This window comes from Numida meleagris, chromosome 3 (assembly GCF_002078875.1).
Source record: "Numida meleagris isolate 19003 breed g44 Domestic line chromosome 3, NumMel1.0, whole genome shotgun sequence".
In the NCBI taxonomy this organism is placed as follows: Eukaryota; Metazoa; Chordata; class Aves; order Galliformes; family Numididae; genus Numida; species Numida meleagris.
This window is the reverse complement of record NC_034411.1, coordinates 52,721,159-52,736,751: the sequence shown is the minus strand read 5'-3', so window position 1 is coordinate 52,736,751 and position 15,593 is coordinate 52,721,159.

The window sequence follows — 15,593 nt, the reverse complement described above, 5'->3', positions numbered from 1 at the left end:
AAAAAATGCATAGTAAATTTAAAAGGTAATTTTCTTGATTTACAAGCATGCATTTCTGCATTAAAATATAGTGATATAGTAAATGGAGAGAAAGTATTTTATTTTTGCAATGAGCTGGACAGATAATGGAGTCATTTTCTACAATGATGAGTTCCTTCATTCTCACAAGTGATATAATCATCAGGTTCTTTCAGATGTTGTACTTATTTTATACACACAAATGAAAAGCATATTTCTACTGTAGATGCTTTGCATCCATTACAGATAATGACAGCATTGTGGATCCAAATCAGTCTGAGATGGATACAAAATTCAGTGCTATTTACTCTTGTAACTTAGGACTGCTAACTTCAAAATGGTTTTGATTGTTTTAGTCTATGTTGAATGAAAAAAATAGAATACAAATACCTTCCCTGAAAGGATATGCAAAATAAATTTTACTATAATGACTAGTAAAAATGAGATTTTGAAAACCTGTGTGATCTCCTAAGCTTATAAATCTATAGGAAAATACAGAAGTTTTCTATCTTTTTTTTTTCTAATACACTAGGATAGAAGAGCTACAGTAATCTGATTTTCAGTGTTTTATTCCTAATTCATTTGTTATCTAGGATCTAGAACAAAACCAAGCATATTTCTCCTTCACCATGATACTGCTGATTAGAGTGGAGAAAGAGATAAGACAATAATGTTTCTTTTCCATACTTACTGATTGTGCTGACTGTACTTACAGTGGGTGTGCAGCATCCCCTATCAAAGCAAGAAGTCTACTATTTGATCTTTTCCAATATTATTTTGTTTCCAATTATTATATTATTTCCAATATTTGTGAAACAATAATGTTTCCATTATTATATTATTTCCAATATACTATTTGATCTTTTTCAATACTAGAATGATTTCTGGCTTTTTGTAGATATCTAAATTGAAGTCCCTACTACCTGATACTCTCATTTCATACCCAGTCATTTACTGAAGATTCATTTCCACCTACAGCTTGTTTTCACTGAAACAGGATGACTTTTTAACCTACGTTTGTTGTTGTTTTGCTTTTCTAATTATGAATTCCAGTTTATTTCAATGCCTATTGCTGCTATAGAGATATTAATAGCTGTAATATTTAGAAACTCAAAAGAACACACTACGGGATTGTATCTTATTTGTATACTTGACAAAATTTTGTTTGGTGGAGGTTACCATACAGCAATAACAATGCATAAAATCTTTTGGCACAATGAAATAAAACCTTGTTTTTCCAAATAGATCATTATTCTCACAGTTACAGCCATTAGGTTTATAATAACTGGGATATGAGATTAGGTGAACAGATTAATTCTGTAATTTCTTTCAAATTGCCATCATATAATTGACTTCCATATATCAGAGATATTTGTCCAGGGTTCTTAACAGACTTCAAACTCTCATATGTTTACATACAATCCATGAAGAGTCCATGGAAAAGGTCTCTCTGTGCCAGCAGAACTTCCTAGGCTCTTAGAACCAAACAGATTTGTTGAACATCCCTTACACAAGAGACATTTGTTTCATGAATTGATATTTTCTAGAAAACTAAAACAATATTAGCTGTCTATAATGAAAGTCCTGAAATAGGTTGTTCTGTTTCATGTCAAATGTTAAGTAAATAATACTAGTAAATCATTGATTTTCATTTTGAGTGTTTTTCCTTTATGATGTAAGTCATTCAGCTCTACCCTCAGTCTTCACCTCTGTAAAGATATGCTATGCATATGTATGCATAAATTTTTAATGTATGTTTGTATGGGAACCATTAGATCATGACCTGAACCAATGATTGAGCAGCTGGTGAAGGGATGTGGCTAGCCCTGCATGCTCAGGTGGAAGCAATTCATCTGTGCAACCAGAAGCTGGGTCTACCCCTCCCTAACCTCATTTAAGGGCTGGCAACAAAAAGGGAAGCATCTCTACTTGGAGATCACCTCCTTTGGAAGTTTCCAGTGAGCCCTGATCCTTAGAAAGGGGTACGCTATTCCTTCTTTATTACTGGACTGTGCCTTCACCAGTGGACTATTTCTGGCCTAATGCCTTTCTTGGGTGACAATTACACAATGACAATTACATCTGCTGACTATCCTCACAGTGTTCAGGAACACAACATTTCATCCCTGAAACAGGGACTTTAGGGTAACTGCTACTTAGAGCCTAGTATATTTGAACAGCAGAGGGAGACAGTTCTGAAGCGAATAATACAGAAACTCTGCTAATCCTAGCTCACAGTCCTACAGCCTGCAATTGTTTTTAGTGTGGAGCTGTGACTCACAAAACTGGAGAAAACCTCATTTAATCTTATAAGCACAAAAACTACCTTTGGGCCAAAGGCCTGAAACTTCTGTATACCCTCATCTTCTGTACTCCCAAATTACCTGAGAAGGAACCATACAGAAGATAGGTGAGAAATAAGGTTTAAAAAACTGAAATCCAAATCTGAATACTTCACTAGTCACTCCTCCACTTGTACCGATATGTAGATATTTAAGGCTTAGCACTTGTTCTTCCATAAGTACAGGGAAAGGATCTCCTCCTTTGATCTGCTGATATCTCTTTGCCTAATGCAGCCCAGGGTAGTCTTCTTTCCAGTAAGGGTACACTAATGGCTTACATTCAACTATAAATCCATCAGGATGCCAGGTCCTTTTTCAGACTCAGTACATACCGGTGAAATTGAATTGTTCCTCACCAGTTGCTGGAGGCAAGGCACTTCCTTAAGTACTGTTCTATTGATTTTTTTATTCCCTTTCTTTCGCATCACACCAGGCCTTTTTTCTTGTTAACGCTGTCTAACATTTCTTTCACAAGATGTCAGTTAATTTTCTGCCTCCCTCATCGTTCCTAGATGAGAACCCTCCTTCCTGTGCCAGCCATCCTACTGACAAATACCTTTACGCAACTTGATGATGTAGTACATATCTCCTAGGCAATTACTGCTGTCCTAATAGGGTCCCAATGGCCACAGAAATCTCTGTAGTCAACACCTGCTGTACATTCAGTTGTTGATTTGCAATATGACCACTTTCCTCCTTGCATCCTTTCCCCTTGCCAGGCAGTAAGGAGGAGAATACCCGGGTCCCCATGTTTCTCTTTTGACACTCTCCAGGTTGTCCATCATAGCATCATTAGTGCTATTGTGAAAGATCAGCAAAAGGTAGTAGCCACAGGGGCAATCTCTCTACAACATTTTGGATCCAAACTGAAAACAAATAGAAAATTTCTATAGAGGAAGGTCAGGTCAGGAGATAGGCACCTCTGTCCCTCACAGGAAGAAGCCTCCTACTACTATTGCTCATCATTTCTTCCTAATGATTTTGCTTGGCTCAGGGTCAGTTGGCCCAGATCACCACCATTCCTGAGATCATTTGAGCAAGTCTGAACAAAAATAAAACCTCCTTCTACATACTCTTATGTATGTGATAGCTGTAGTCTGGACCTGTGTCTTATATGGTGTGCTTCACTCTCCTTACTTGGGTGGAGACTGCAAGAACAGCTGTTTGTGCTGTAGGTTAAGGGCATCTGATAAGCTTGCTAAAAGCTACTAGAGGTTCCTTGTGTCCAACATCCTATGGCTCTCCTTAACTTGTCCTTATCTGGCACTTGCAACATTAGAATTTATAAATGGTAAGGAACTCCATCCTAATCCTTACAGAAGTTAATACTGCAGAATTATCTGATCCACTACTTCAAGAATGGGCAGCCTGTTCTCAGTAATGTCATTGGTGTTTACGTAGTTCAACTCTCACTCTGTCCCTGTGACTGCAAAGTGTGTGTGCTATATGTAGCTGTCTTTGTCTAAAGAAATTAAGATATTATACACTTTTTCAACTCATTTTCAGGCTATCTTTCTGATGGGCTCAGAGCAAAATGCTAGACTGATCAAAGTTGATTATAGTTTAGCATGTATTTTAATGAAACCGTAACATTAATCTCCATCTCCTATAATATTTGTTACAACAGAACTTCTTAACTTTCTGTCTTATGTAAAAGGTCCATCTGAGTCAGATAATCAACTCAAATTCTCACATGGAACTCTATTTTGGAGCCATTGCAATTGCTCTGTATCTATGTGAATATAATGGAAGCACACTATCACATGCTTTAAATGTCAATCTCTTCCAGTCATACACTTGGTAGAATTTTAGCATTTGTTCTATAACACGAAAATAATGAGGAAAATCCATCCGTGCTTTCATAAAGTGGCATTAGGTTACATGTGGACAAAATGTGGTAAAATCATGTTATTTTATCTTCAGGAACAGTTTTGAAAGGTCTGTTTCTGTACTACTGAAAAAAAGTTGCATAGTTTGTTATGAATTTCCATTGTTAGAAACATTCTTTCTCCTTAAAATTTTATAGGATATCTGCAGTACATTCTTCTTCATTTATGTCCTAATGGCAGTATTCAAGTTTGTCATTAATTAGTGCTCATGACAGTAATACTGCAGCTAAAGTGACAGTGAGGAACAGAGATTTGTGCCTTTAGGTAAGAGCCAGGAAAGATCCACAACCTACGTGCTGGGGATTGCATTTCACCAGAAAAGACATGGAGGCACTGGCAAGAGCTCTAAGACCTCTGATTCTTTCATTTGTTCTTTCAACAGGTTGCCAGACTGTGGTTTATTTTAACCCCTCTTTGTAAATTTGGCTGTGTACATACTGTGATTTCAGAAGAAATCATTCTCCTGCTCTTTCCAAAAAAAAAAGAGGGATGTTTCAGACAAAGAACAAAAGCAGTACTGTTTATCATGTTGAGTGTTTTGCAAACACAGAGAACAAAGTAGCTGATGCAGTCTTGGAGTGAAATAACATATCATGTGTTTGCATTTTATGACACATCTTTTTTACCTAGCAATGCATGTATCTAGCAGTATTCAGAATGGTCTGCAAATTATATGGTCAGTCTTGGAGTGGTGACAGTGAAGAAGTGAAGTAAGCTATCCAAGAAGTCAAAAATCTGTGGTATGTGATTACAATTACAAAAATGTGAATCTGAGACAAAATATAGAACAGGTATAAATTTCCAGAACATTTCTGTCAATTTCAAAAAATGTCAGGTTTGGATTCCTAAATAAAAACAGGAAATTAAGGCAGTATTTGGAAAAGTGTGTTATAAGTGAAATGAAAGGACTGAAATAGTGTGATGCCTATTAACAGTTTTGGGCTTGTATGTCTCACAGAAAAAGTTTTTCTGAAAAAAACCTTTGGTGTGGTCTAAGCTCTTCCTCATAGCTTGAAGAGACATAACCTCATTGAAACGCCATGTTAAATGTGAAGTCTTACTGGTGTGAAAAATACCTATTATGGATGTGGCCATTTGAAAATAAAATGAAAATGCATAAACAAAATCCACTGATGCTATAGCTCAGTGAAAAATTACTTGCGGAGTATCTTAAATTGCAAAAACATTCCTAATCTGTAATGTAAATTCCCAATCTATGTATTAAAATAAAAAAAAAGAGGGAGAGGGACAGCACCTGCAGAATAGACAGAATCACAGAATACCCCGAGTTGGAAGGGACCCACAAGGACCACTGAGTCCAATTCCTGACTTCACACAGCATGACCCAAAATCAAAACCCTGTGTCTCAGAGCAGTGTCCAAATGTTCCTTGAACTCCAGGAGTGTGAGTCTGTGCCCACGGCCCTCTGGTGAAGAACCGTTTCCTAATGCCCAACCTGCCCCTCCCCTGACACAGCTCCATGCCTTTCCCTCGGGCCCTATCACTGTCAGCAGAGAGCTGAACTCAGCGCTGCCCCTCCACTCCCTGTGAGGAGCTGCAGCCGCCACGAGGCCTCCTCTCAGCTCCTCCGCTCTGGGCTGAACAAACCCAGGGACCTCAGCTGCTACTCGTACACCTCTGGCCCTCCTGACCCTTCACCATCTTTGTAACTCTCCTTTAGACACTCTCTAATAGTTTTTTTGTCCTTCTTATATCATGGAGCCCAAACCTGTACTAGGTGCTTGAGGTGAGGCAGAAAATAAATTTAAAAAACAAAATAAAAGCAACAAAAACTTGCTTTTCATTTTAGTTTTCCACAATATACCTGAACTGTTTAGCAAAAGATTTTGAAGTTAGTGTCAGTCAAAGTGATCTGAGTAACGGTATATGGAAGCTGCTGGAAAAAAGTACTCCAGGGAGATGTGCTTCCACATATTTTCCTCTTTCAGAGCTGTAAATGCTGTTGCTCTGATTCTGTCAATTAGAATGAAAAATGCTAACTGCAAAAATATATTATGACCATACTCATAAGAAATCACACAACTAATGCAGCTTTTGCTGAAGAAGGAAGAAAGAACAATTCCACAGCCTCTCAGTCAGGCACCCAACTTAACTGGGATTTGTACTTTGCAAGTGCCTTGTGAGGCTTTGTTGAGGGATCCATATCTTTAATTCAATAAATCAGAAATGTTCAGAAGCAGTTTTAGCATTGTCAACCTTCATGACAGCATTTGCAGTGTTTTATCACAGTCACTAGCCAATCAGTGGTTCTTATCAGACATTCTGGTAACTGCATTGAAAGATTAAAGTGAAAGAATATATGTGTTAATTTGTGTACTTGAGTTTCTGATCTCCAGGGTCTCAAATAAAATTTAAATGGATGTAAAACAAATGTATTCTGCATGTAATAATCTGTATATTGAGCTCACTGCAGTGTCTATTGAATCACAGCACTGATCACTCCTTTTCATGCTCATTCGTGCAATTTCTTATCCAAGCTCACAAGTTGCAAAGCATTATTGACTTTTTTTTTTTCATTTTGATTCATGATGCTAGCAGTGGTCAATTAACTATGGTATTTCCATGAAGAATGCCTGTAGGGATCTGTGTTTTAAGACAATATTGCAGTGTTCAAAGATGGGGGAGACAGGAGTCCAAAGAGAAATACCCGACTAATCTATAATTCTGTCTAAGGCAGAATTAGCCAAGTATAGATTTATTGAGAGGCATTTTTAAGCTTTTTTTTTAAAAGGTCCACAATGCCAGAGATGCCAAAACCTCCCCATATGAACGGTAGTTGCATTTTTAGTCCCTGGCATTAGAAAATTATTTCCCACATCTTTCCTTTGGTGTAGTTTAGATGTTTTCAAAGAGCAAGCAGTAATTTTTCACATTCCTAAATATTATTATCAGATAATATTTATTCATTGTCCTCTTTTTCATTCTTAACTGCCATTTTATCCATTCTTTGTCCACTGTCATTTTAATCCCGTATCAAATCACAGAATGATTTGAGTAGGAGGAGTCAGGGACACCTTCCACTAGATTAGATTGCCCAAAGCCCCATCCAACCTGACCTTGAACATTTCCAGGCATCCTCAGCTTCTCTGGGAAACCTATTCCAGTGCCTCATCAACCTTTAAGTAAAGAAATTCTTATTATTATCTAGCCTTAATCTACTCTCTTCTAGTTACCCCATGTTGTATCACTATGAAGACAAGGAGTCCTCATTTTCCTTGTAGGTACTGGAAAGCTGCTTTAAGGTCTCCTTGGAGCCTGTTCTCTAGGCTGAAGAACCCCAGCTCTCTCAACCTGTCTTCAAAGGAGAGGTGTTCCAGTCCTCTGATGAGTTTTGTATCCCTAAACATGCCAAGATCCAATAGGTCAAAGGAAACTGTTATATACAGAAGCAATCATTCTGATGAATTATGAAGTATGACTTATTCTGTACTAACTGATGATGATGTAATTATTTCTACTAATATTAGTGGACTTTGCTAAAGTGAAAATATATATTCTTTTTCCTAAAGACTACATTACATGTGGTAACAAGTAAAACAGTTTCAAAAAATAGTATCTCATGTGCTCTTCATAGAACCTTTCAGAATGATACTAAAAAATAAGTTTTAGAACAATCAATCATGTGTTGCTTCCTTATTTCATGTGACTTTCATATCATTAGCAATTATAGAGTCAGGTCTTACATGTCAGTGTTCATATGACCATCCTAACAAAACAGTACAACACAAAACAGGTTATTCAATTTTAAATTTCAACAAATTGAAATTGCACAGGAAGAGTATAATGTCATTGAAAGTGTGTTCAGACTTGTAGAATAGATGCTGATATCAACATAGTTGGTACAAAATGTAATGTGCATTGTACAAAGAAACCTTGACGTTATTCTTCATTTTGTTTGCTGCATTTGCTCCTTTGATTGTCATTGTGTGGTTTTGATGAACTAAAAAAGGCTAGTGACTGTTATCTAAAACTTGGCAAGTTGACAGACATGTATCTAAGTGTTTATAACAAATGTTTAATTAATGCTGAGCCACAGAAAGAAACCTTTTGAAATTCACGAAACATTCTGCACAACCTATAATGGATTCATTGTAATTATCATTTACAATGAGCACTACATTAAATTCTAAATGCAGCTGAATTTGAGAGTTTTTTGATCATTAAAGTAATCTGAATTACTGCCACTTGGGTTACTTTTCTTCATTACATAAAAATGAAGCTACCTGACCTTTTACAAATCCAGTCCCCACAAAGTGGTTTGGCTTGTCATATTGTCCAATGTCAAGAAATTAGTAGTAAAGGCAGAAACTTACAGATTCTTTTGTCTGTCTTTACCATTACAAAAATAGTTAGATGAATAAACATAATGATGATATATTACATTACCAGTGGGCGCACTGGGTGTACCAATAATGCAAGATATTCATGAAAAGATGCATATAATTGCACTTTATTGTAGAAAATATTCCCATTTCATCTCCATATTGTCTTATCTGTATTTGTCAAAAAGGTATTTCCTGGAACAATGCAGTCCAATGAAATTAATTAAATTTTTTCTTGATTTTGGTATAAATGATCAGTGAAGAATTGAACAGAAGCACCTGTTTATTTTTGCTTTTGAAATACAAAAAACACGAATTACATAATATAGATCTGCACTAATTTGTGGTAGATTGGTAAATCTCAGAATCAAGATTGAAAAAAGATGAAAAAAAATGTACATCAAAAAGTGAGCTTTACAGAACATCAAAAACTTAGAGCTCATTTCCATTTTAAGTTCTAGAGCTGATAGGTTAACTACTGGGTAGGCTAGATCTACCTCTTAGGTTTGAGAAGACTTTATGTATCAAGGGTATATTTGAACTTGACTACCCATCACATATGATAACAACTGTAGTCATGCAGTACTCCAAATCCCCTGCACCTTCAGAAGTCCTTCCCATAGCCAGATCTAATTTTAGGTCAGTTATGGCATCAGCTCCACTGGAATCACTGACCCATTTTTTTCATAATGAGAATCCATAAAAAGAAGTCTTCATTTTAGTGGAGTTATGCTGCTAAAAGGTTGCTGGTATGATCAGAAGCAGTTTTGCTGATGAAACAACTGTAGTGCTGGTTATTAAACTTATACTCAAGTTCTCTGATTTTCCATTTACTAGTTAATTATGTTGCATGCTTTTTATATTTTAAAAAAAATACATTAATGTCTGTAAGTTCCCAGAATCAGAAAGGCTTTTCTTCTAATCTAAATCCAAAGAATCAGCTTCTATTTTCAGTCGCACTGATCTTTATTCAGAGTAACCTTGTCAGAGTCAATGGAGTCTCTTCAGACATGTGACAGTCCAACAGAAAATTATTTATATCCACCTGCGGAAAAACAAACAAACAAACAAACAAACAAACAAAAACAGTCTTCTCTCATTCCTGACCTTGAAAAAGCCATACATGGACTCTTCTAAGATATTAGCCACATCTTTTTCTGAATTAACTTAGAATATTAGATAAGCTTTTTTCTATTCACCTTACTGGCAGAATAAACACTATTAAATTTTGCTTTGCTTCTAAACTCACACACACAAACAGAATCAGTTATCTTCCGTAGAAGCTAGAAAAAAAATATTCCTTTCCTTCTGTGAAAACCCATTATTGTGGCTGTGTTATAAAAAGAGACTTATGGGAATTAACAAGTGAAGATATGAAGAGAAACACTCAGATAAGATGGATTTATTTGTTATTTTATCTGCACATGGTATTGTTACATTACATTGGAATTGGAGGATATATTTTCATTCTGACTGGGATTTCTATTTGCTTCTCTTTTACTTAATGAGATGTGCTTCTAGCATTTTCCTTCCACCTTCACTTAATAAATGTGTTCTTTTATCTGTGAATAAAAGAGAATGAAACCGATTCCAAATTTTAGGACATGACACTTTTGTTTTTAACTTGCTATTTATTGTGCTTAAACTTAAGACATTTTTGAATAAGCTGATCCAGCATTTAGTAATGTTAACAGAAAGGCTTCTGAAGACCATGAGACCCAGTATTGATAGGCCTGAGAAAACTTTACTCATTTAAGTTGGAGTTAAGTCTGATTTTTTTAAGACTCACAGTCTTTTGGTGCAGTTTGTGTGCAAGTTACAATTGTGCATTATTCTTCAAGTTCAGGAGTTGTGAGAATAGCCAGGTGAAAATGTGTTGATTAGATCATTTGACATTTATATCAGTGTCTGTGGGAAAGTGTCTGTGGGAGGTGACATCCATGAGAGGAAGATAGAGGCTGTCCTGTGCTGGACACAGCAACTCCAGTGGGCCTACCACTGAATACAGCTGCACCCATTAACAAGGCTTGTGGTGCATCTGAGCAAACCTGTGTAAGAAAGGGCAAAAAAATAAATCTAGATGGAGAAAAGGGGGGACCAAAAAGGATGAGGAACAGCAAGGTGAACACAAAAGTTACAAAGGCTAGAGGAGGCCAAAGTTCTCTAGGTACCAGAGCAGGTATTCCCTGCAGCCTCTGGAAAAGACCATGGCAGAGCAGATATCCACCTGCATTTCAGCAGTGATAACAGCAACATGAAATACAAGCCTTGTTCCAGATGGCTATGCATAGCTGTCACACCACAAAATGAAGGGTTCTGATCAGCAAATCTGCAGGAATTTTCTAGTGGTGGTGACTAAGTTGAAAAATAGTGTTGTGTAGCTGAGAATTTTCTGTCAAATAGTGTTATTGTGCTTTTTATCTACTGTAGTTTCCGTGTGAATAAATAGGAGCCCTTACTTTCAGAGCAACCTGTGTACTTTCCCTTCTTACAGTACTCTAGGTGGTGTCAAGAGCACAATGTCACTGAAGTTTATCTTCACAATTAGAGAAGTACTGTCTTTAGTAAATAAACAAAATTTAATATTTTCTAGATTATGTACTTAAACCACTAGTATCTCTTTGAAATTAGAGAAGATGGATGAACCTAACAAAAGCATGTATTTCTTTACAGTTTTTTTTGTGTTACAAAGTAGGCATTGCAGCCGTCCCTTTTGTTTTAGACACCATGAGTCTCAATGCACTGTTGAAACTCCCTTCATAAGGCCAATAAGCAGCAGTTCACTTTCTTTAGAAAGGTAAAAATCTACTTGAGTAAGCACGTTATTCTCTAATACTGCAATTTGAGATAAAATTGGGTGGATGCATAAAATAATTTGGGTATGTTTTCTTGGTTTAGTATGTTCACCCTAAGATAGCAAGCACTTTTTTTCCCTCTAATATCCCTCAGATGAGAGCATTTGAATTGAAAACTTTAGCAGCAACTTAATCACAATACAAGTAGAAACAAATAAATAAATTACCCTTCAAACTAAGCTCGAGTGCATTCAGATGAGCATCCAGAACTACAGTTCATCATATATTTCCATATCTCCTGCTTTCTTCTGCACTCAGGACTTTTCTATTTCTGTTTTGGAGTTGAATAAAATGTCCATGGCACTAAAAAGAATGGTGTTATTTGCAAGGGGTGACAATCTACTGCCTACATCAGTAATAACTGGGTACTATGGCAGCATTACAAAATAATGTATAATTTTGTAGAACTAAACACTGAAATAGAAATGTTGCCACCCGCTCCACCAACCCCTCAAGAAAAGTATTTTCTATGTTTTTTGTGTTTTTTATATGAACAATTAGTTCTTCCCATGGAATTCTCTTCCCAAAACCTTATCATGCCCAGTTTTCTTTTTTTATTATTATTATATTTGCTTTTGCAGCATTGTCTTCCCTTTCCCAGAAGATACAGCGCTGTTGGCATCCTTGCATTACTTCATCTGTTTCTGTACTCTTGTATAAAACTTAGACACTGAAAATAAGGATTAAAAAAACAGCTTATGATACTGAAGAATACACATAATATTTCCTGAATTTTGCAGAACACCTAAGTTTTTTTATACAGCATGTAGAACTTGTATGGTTCCCTATTTAACAATCAATGTGTTAGTTTATTGCAATGGGTAAAAAAGTTGACAGGGAAGAACAAGTTATGAGTAATTTTGGCAAAACACAAACATACTTTGCAACAATTTGAAGTACATGAAAAACAGAAAAAATGCACTGAAGGTGTTGTCATCTGGCTTGAAAGTTAGCTGATATCAAGGAATAGAGGAATAGTTTACTATCCAAAAAAAAAAAAAAAAAACAACTGAGTTTCCTCTTTACTCTGAAATTCAGTATTGTTGTTCTTATTTGCAGTTAAACCATTCCTAACAAACAATATTTAGATAGGATTCTACAACCCTTATTTTTTAGTTATGAAAATATTTTTATCAATTTTTGTCATTTGTTTTCATATTAATTGTGATTAAAACCATGAATTTCTATTAGAGTTCTACGCTGTCATTGGTTAGCCTAATGTCTGATTGTCTTCCATATCTTTGATCCATGAAGAAGAAAAAGAGTTCCTCCATTATCTTTATTTAAAGAAAATTTATCAAAATATGTTTAATCCTCTTCTAGCAACAGCAGCTTGAGCCTTAATAGTGAGTTTTAAAGCTTGCTGTTTTAAAAGTGTATGCAGTTATACTCGTGAATTTTTTAGTGAATTTTACAGTTTTTTTAAATTAAAATGGTGGCTTTTTAAAATTATTTATTTCAGCACTCCACCTAGCGGGATATGTAACTGATAACAGACTGTATTGAGCTGTTTTTTTACTTCCAGAATATTTCCCTGCAAGTGTCTTAATTTCCTGAGTATCATTAAATCTGTCATTTTTACTGCATTCATAATGAGCACTGTTCACGCTCCATTCCTATCATACCCTCAAGATTCATTGAACTGTCATATTTTAATCAGAGTTGTTTACTGAGGCAGCCATATATTGCTGTAGACCACTAAAGCCTATTGAAGTCTTGAGAATTCTACTTTTTATCAAGGAATATCACACTTTTGGTCAAACTTTTAGCTTTCAGTAATTGGTTCTGCTCAGATTTCTTGGGAGCCTAGCTCTCCTGAGAGCTCTTGAATAGGTTTCTTCAGTGTGTTCATGTGAAGCAGTTGGCTTTCTTCTCTCTTAACACTTATGGATTAAATAACTGAATAAAGTAAAATAAAATATAAAAAGTGAAACAGCATTTAGTTGCCAATGTTGAGGTGATTTTTTTCTTAATCCTTTTTATTTCAATCTGTTTTCCATAAGAGTGAAAGCTTGCTCCCTTGTAAATGACCATCAAATCTCCCACTGATTTCAGTGAGGAAAGGCTTCTATTCTCCTCTAGACATTTCACAACCAGGTCACTGATGATGTCAGCTATCTGGCAGAAAAAGGAGGGAGAATAATCTTTTATAAGGTAAGTCCTGAAGAACTTGCCAGTGCATACCCACATTAGGTAGTTTGATGTTTACTTAGTTAGCCAAATTTGCCTTTTGGGCAATAATGTGATTTCTTTCTAATTCATCAGAAGAAAGCTGAGTATCTGGACCATTCTCCACTCATGTGGTATATGCACTGGAATAAATATCCATGATATATAGAGAGATGTTGCAGCAAATAATTCTTCTGTGGAAAGAAGGAGAATAATTCAATAATTTTTCAAGAAGAATAAGAATGAAAAACAGAGTTAAAAAAAAGAACTAACACAGACATAAAGGAAGAATTTGTGAACAACTTTATGCAAGCATTAAGAGAATAATGAAAATTATGTACTGTCACAACACTCTACAATTTAATACTCTAATGTAATCATGCTCTTCCTGATCTCTGGTCTAGAATGAGCCAATAGCATCGTGTCCTTTTAGTTTCTGTACTGTTTTCCAGATGAAACATATCTCACATTTATATATAAAAGCTGTGTTTTCCTTCCTACTCACAACCCATGCTCCAAAACAGCCCTTTTGGATGCTTCCTTTGCATCTCAGTGGATCAGTGGTGAAAGAGAAAGTGCTGTATCCAATTATAAGCATATTCTGAATTCTTTCATAGTAGCAACTCTTTCAGCAATTCTTTCAAGTAGCATCTTATATAGAAAAAATGTCTTATTCAAAACAATATCTATTTCTATGCTATAAAAATATTTATCAGAATTCTACATTATATTGTATTTAGTCATTGATAAATCCATAAATCTTTTTTTTTTTTTTTATGAATTGCCTGTGTATGTATATATTTATTTGATTTGAAACACAGCCCCTATTATTCTAGAATTGGCTTGGGTGTTTTATTTGTTTTTTCTACACTTCATGACTCCATTTTTTTTTCTGAACACTTTAGCCTTGTAGTAGGCATGTTACTGAGTACTCGGGCTGTAACGCTGAAGGTCCTTCCTCATATGCTTGCTATTGGTCCACCTACTTTACTTGAACCCATGTCGTAAGAAGGAGAGGCTGTCCTTCTTTGTTTTCATAACAAGGTGTATAACAACTCCGTGTATGGCCTTTCGGAAGAGAGTGGCCATACATATATATACATATCCTATATGTATATATGTATATATATATATACATATATAGGATACATATGTAAAGTTAAATTTGAGTTATTAATCATATAGCTCTGAAGTGCAATTTCCAAGCTGAAATTGTTGTATCACTTTGTTTACAAATCAGATTTATTAAAAAAAACAGGTTTTATATTTGACATCCAAATATCATCACCTAGACTGTCAAACGTGTTTTGGATGAGTTCAAAGTGACTGCATTTGGACTTGGATGTTTCTACAAGCTTTAGTTCACTTTTAGCAGACTGTGGTTAGAGCTTTTCCTATAACAGTGAGTTTTCCATCCCAGTGTTTATCAGTGAGTCTACTCATGCTGTTTTCCACATTGCGTTACAGCTCATGAGGTATTATCAGTGATACATCCTATTGTGGCAGATGGAGGATGGTGAAAAAACTCTCTACAGCTAGGACAGTTTTAGACTTTTTATATTTATAGCATGAATGTATTCAGGATAGGTTATAGCTTGCTACAGAATCTTGTAGGCTAATAAACTTGTTTTTAAGTTCCACTATCAATATTAGTAACTGAGAGCACCAGTAGTGCACTGTAATAGGATACTCAAGTGCAAGAAAGCCAAGCAAAATTATTCATGTAGTTGTTACATTAATTTGGTTAATTAGATCTTCTGAGCTTCACTGTTATGTATTTTTTTTCTAAAAAATTATTTCTAGTAAAAATGGTTGTTTATATAGACGTGTGAAAGCAGAAACAGAAAAAAATAACATATTTGCCACTCAAAATTCACATTCACTGTTAATGAAAGTGCATTTTTATTTTACATAAAGAATAAAATTTTACTTTCTGTACCATCATGATATTAGAAATAACTGGATTGTAAAAAATAA